Consider the following 5,581-nt stretch of genomic DNA (forward strand, 5'->3'; position numbering starts at 1 on the left):
ATGACCACCCTCTTCTTGCCTGAAAGGTTTCAGCAGAGAGATCTGCAGTTATTCTAATATTCTTCCCCTTGTAGGTTATGGTTTTCTTATGTCTCGCTGCTTTCAAGATTTTTTCTTTCATATTAACTTTAGTGAAGTTAATTATGATGTGTCTGGGGGATGTCTTATTCGGGTTGAGTCATGCTGGGGTTCTGAAGCTGTCTGCAATCTGAATTTCAGGATCTCTTGACATATCTGGAAAGTTCTCTTTCATAATTTCATAAAGAAGAGCCTCTGTGTTTTGCAAAGCAACTTCATTTTCTTCGAATGATTCCAGAACTCTCTGAGAGGATGATCCATTTTTGCTTTCCATTTCTGATTCTCTTTGGACATTTGGACATATTCAGAAGCTTTGTCTTCTACATCTGAGATCCTTTCTTCTGCTTCCTGCACTCTGTTACCAAGAGATTCTACCATATTTTTCAGATCTTTGAGGGCTGCAATCTCTTGCCTTAATGTTTCAAAATCTTTGGTGGTTTTGTCTTTGAATTCGTTGAATTCTTGAGTGAATTTTTGTAATGCTCCTTGAATTTCTAGTTCTATCTTTGCCTCTATTCTGTTAATCTTATTTGCAATTCAAATTCTGAATTCCATTGCTGACATCTCAGCCATTTGTTTATAAAGGGGATCTTCAGTTTTGTCTGCTACATTCTTTCTTGGGGGGGGTGTTGATGTACTCTGGTTATTCATATTACCAGCCACATTCTTTCTTGGGGGGGTTGATCTACTCTGGTTATTCATATTATATTACCAGAGCTTTTCCGCTGATTCTGCCCCATGATTATTATTATTATTATTATTTATTAAACTGCATGATTATTTATTAAACCCCATGATTATTTTACCCCATTTGACTTTTCCACTTGAGGTTTGTGAAGGACCCATACAGTGTTACAGCCTGAGAGACTGGGGACCTGCTTGGTGTGGTGTGGCTAAGTGGCTCTGTCTTATTTTCAGCTGGTCTCTGTCCTACCCTAGTGATTCAGTTACTCTTGGTTGAAGTCTCTGCTGTGGAGAAATACCAGCAATTAAGTCGTCCTGCCCCCCACAAACAACAATTGGGCAAGGAAAATCAAACCTTCCCTCAACCTACACCCAGGGTGCCCCTTTGAATAGTCCCTGGGTGGTCTGCCCAGTTTAAGGGGTCCAAATCAGTTGTCCCAGTCAGCAGTAGTTTCAGGTGGAAGAGTTCAAAAGTCTCCAGCAGCTAGGTAAGAGGGGTCTGTTCGCAGTTCAGATATAACTTGCTCCAGTGCTCCGTGAGGGCAAAGGGACCCACCCAGCAAATGGGGTTAGTCTGGGAATGTTAATACCTCCTTCCCCACCTTGCACCCAGTCACTTGTAATTCCCCAGGTCTGTGACGCTATTCACTCTAGTAGGCAACTGCTGCCAGGGTCTACAACTGCCAAAATCGCCCAGAAATTTGAGTTCGGTGTGGGGGGCCTCGTGTGTTTAAATTAGGCTTCTGTCCCAGCTAGATTCCTCTGCAAATCAGAGGCTGCTAGAGCTGATGAGGAACTCAACGGCTCCGCAGCAAACAATTAGAGTTTACACTCAGGTGTCAATCCCCGCCTCTGTCCACCCACTGCCTTTGTTTCAGCATTCCCCTGAGGGTGAGGTGCTCACTGGGATATCTAAGTCCAATCTGGCAGGGGAAGAATTTAGGCTTTGGAAGTTCTTGCCATTCTAGCCTCACTCCTTCTGTCCTGTCTAAATTCTTCTGCAAGTCAGAGGCTGCTAGAGCTGGTGAGGAACTCAGCTCTGGGCAACAAGCTATCAGGGTCTACACTCAGGTGTCAATTCCAACCTCTGCCTGCCCACTGCCTTTGTCTCAGCTGTATTGCCCTGAGGGCTGGTGCTAATGGTCTCTTTACTTATGAAAGTTACCAAGTCTGTTCTGCCTGTGGCTGCTGTCCGGAACCTCTGGTTGCCCAGAGAGATGGGGCTTGCCTATCTGAAATGGCATCAGTTCACAGCTCAGGATGCCACTGTTGCTGTATGGCTTCCTCAGAGCCAACTTTCTTCTCCTTACACCTGTGCCACAGTCAGTACAGAGCAGCACCAGCCCTTTCCCCCTCCACTTCTCTCAAGTAGATGCCCAAGAATCTGGACTCCATAGATAACAAACCTCCAGACCTCGGGGTGGGTGGGTGGGTAATCCTTGGAGTTCAGTGTTGCAGGTGGAGACTATATACAGTTTTATAATTTTATGCCTGGCAGGAGGGTGCTGTGGCATGCCAGCAGGCATAGGAGGTCCAGTTTTTAGGGGGTCTCTCCTGTGGGATAGAATGGGAGGAAGTTTGAACTCTGCTTTCTTGTTTGCATGGAGTAAACTGCGAGCCCTTCTTATGGGGGAGGGGACTCCTGTCTACTTGGTGGTGGATTTTCTACCTTTTGATTGTATTTTTGGGGTCCCAGCTTGCCTCAGGAAGGTTGAAGTACACTCTTCAATCTTCTCTCTTGCCTCTGTTCCAAACCATCAGCTCCCTTGCTAAACTTCTGTCCTTTAAGCCTCCTTCTGGATAGGAGCTTCTGTAAAAAGCTGGCTGCAGTCTGCCATCTTGGCTCCGCCCCCCCATATTCAATTGTTTCTTAAAAACAATTAAAATTGTAAGGTTATAATCTCAGAAATAATTACTAATTTCTATTCAGTTTCCTTGCCTTCTACTTGATGCCTTTTATCAAGTAACTGCTACTAGACACCTAAACTAGCATTGATTTGGTTATGTCTTCCTTAAATAATACCCATCAGTAATTCGAAGACAGCCCAATAATTTTGGATAAGACAAAAGAACTGGGGTCAATGACAATTCTTTCTTTTCTAAAGGATAATTTGAGAAAAAACATTGTCTCCTGCACATATTTGTGTAACAGTATCGTGTGTATGTGGGCTGAAATTATTGCTCATATTCTATTATAGAAGCACCCTCGTGGTGACAGTGGTATAATGGATGACTGTTGGCCCCAGGATTTGTGATGAGAAGAGGCTGCCAACAAGTGCTGTAGGTGACACAAACTATGGTTAAATATCTATATTTATAACCTTATTTATTTCTCGTGTTTTTCTTGGTTATTTGTCTTTGGTTTTACCTCAAAATTTAGACTTTTAAGAATTAATGGCTGAGTCATTCCCATCCCTGAGACACTTGGCCCAGAGCTTTACAGGAGGATGGGCACCCTATTGAAGTTGTGGTGGTGGTGGACTGGTGAGAAGACCGAAGAAACTCCAAGGGAAGGTAAAGACGTGGCCCCTGTTACTTTGTCATTCCTCTCTCCTTGAAGTCTCAGCTCTGAGTACCCAGTACAATCTCCATAGAAGGTTTAAAAAAATACACAATGCCTGGTGGTGCCCATGGCTCAGTGGGTAGTGTGCTGGCCACATACATGGTGGCTGGCAGGTTCGAACCTGGGCTGGGGCTGCTAACACACACACACACACACACACACACACACACACACACTATGACAACAACAACTGCAACAACAACCAAAAAAAAAAAAAATAGCTGGGCATTCTGGCGGTCACCTGTAGTCCCAGCTACTTGGGAGGCTGTGGCAAGAGAATTGCTTAAGCCCAAGAGTTTGAGGTTTCTATGAGCAGTGACGCCACGGCACTCTACCAAGGGTGACACAGTGAGACGCCCTCTTAAAATTATATTATACAATGCCACCTGAGAATGTTTAAATAAGAGTGGATTTCAGGCATTAATGTTTTGCAAAACCTTCACTGGCTTGAAAAAGTTTAAACTTTTTAGAAGGATATCAGTCCCTTTGTGTCATCCTCCTGAAAATTTGAACTGTAGTGGCTTATTAGAAGTTGGGAGTTTGGGCTCGGCGACTGTGGCTCAAGTGGCTAAGGCACCAGCCACATACACCTAAGGTGGTGGGTTTGAATCCAGCCCGGGTGCCAAACAATAATGATGGCTGCAACCAAAAAATAGCAGGGCGTTGTGGCAGATGCCTGTAGTCCCAGCTACTTGGGAGGTGGAGGCAGGAGACTTGCTTGAGCCCAGGAGTTGGAGGTTGCTGTGAGCTGTGATGCCACGGCATTCTACCCAGGGCGACAGCTTGAGGCTCTGTCTCAAAAAAAAAAAAAAAAAAAAAGAATTTGGGAGTTGGATCTAAATGGAGAAAGCATCTGCATAATGTGTTCTATTTCTTTATTTATCTTCTCCCCACTTGAAGTTACTCCTAATATTTCCATCATAGAGTTAGACACAAAAAACCCGGATGAAGAAGCTGCATGCTCCCGGTGGGATGGGATGTTATGAGTAATGGGCAGTCTCATTTCTGAATTGAGTTTGAGTGCTGGGAAAGCATACTGCCTAATGTTTCAGTGCTTGGTTGAATTTGTATCTCTGACAGCTAATGCCTGCGGTTGAGGTTATGTACAATTCTCATCTCTTTCCATTTCCCCTCACTGGGGCAGGCGTCCTCTGTGTATTCTTTCCTCTGATGGGAAAGAGAATTTGCTGCTACCTCTCCTCTCAGCCAAGAGGCTATCCTCCTGATAAGCTGTCAAGAGGATAAAAGGGTGTCAGCAGTGAAGACCAAGACTCTTCTCCTATGGATGTGACCATAGATGCAATTTTAGAGATTCAGGAGCACCAGTGCAATAATAAAGTACCCCTTGCAAGTGTACACCTTACAAATTACAATACTCCATAACTTTTAAAACACTTCCGCATTTATTGCTTTCTTTTTGAACATTCCAAAGAGGTTGATAGGACAAGTATCAATAGCCTCATTTTAAGCCAAAGAAACACAGATGCTATGAAAATAAATCTGTTCTCCATGAGTACATAGGCCAGGACAGAGGTGGGACTAATACCTGGACCTTTAGTAACTACCCACCGTGAACAGCTCTAAAGATCTATGGTAGACCCGTCGTCCCCAAATGTTACTGGAACAGATAGGGAAAATGATTGAATAGCACAGTTACCCCCAACATATGTCTGAGACTGAAAATCAGTTAACCTGGATAGAGCTCAGGGAATTGGTAGTTTAAAATAATTTTCCCACAGTTGTTCTCAACTGTGATCAAACATTAGAATCATCTGGGGGCCTATAGCAATCCCATTGCCTAGCTTGTACTCCAGACAAATTAAATCAGAGTCTCTAGTGCTGGGACCCAGACACAGGGTGGGGATAAGTATCCCCAGGCAATTTCAATGTAGAACATGAACAACTAAGGCTGAGAAATGCTGCTTGAGACCAGAGTTTTACTGACTTGGTTTTCCAGAATTTTAGCACACCAAGTAGGGAAAGACAAGTGTAGAATGGGAGTGAGAAGACCAGGATTCAAGTTCTGGCCCTGCCTCTTGGGAATGTCACTTTTATCTCTTTATAAATTCAGGAAAATGAGCAGTACTTACAGCTCAGGGATGTTCTGAAGGTTAGATGGGATAAGGTATGTGGACAACTGAGAACCATATAGCTGTCACCTATTCCTGCCATGTCCCAAAGAGTTCCTTCAAAGACTGTGTGGGTTTTTTCCCCTAGATGTTCCCTTTGTATAAAAGTTTCCATCCTCATATTTAC

Source organism: Otolemur garnettii, unplaced genomic scaffold (genome assembly GCF_000181295.1).
Source record: "Otolemur garnettii isolate 467f Iridium unplaced genomic scaffold, OtoGar3 scaffold00001, whole genome shotgun sequence".
Taxonomy (NCBI): domain Eukaryota; kingdom Metazoa; phylum Chordata; class Mammalia; order Primates; family Galagidae; genus Otolemur; species Otolemur garnettii.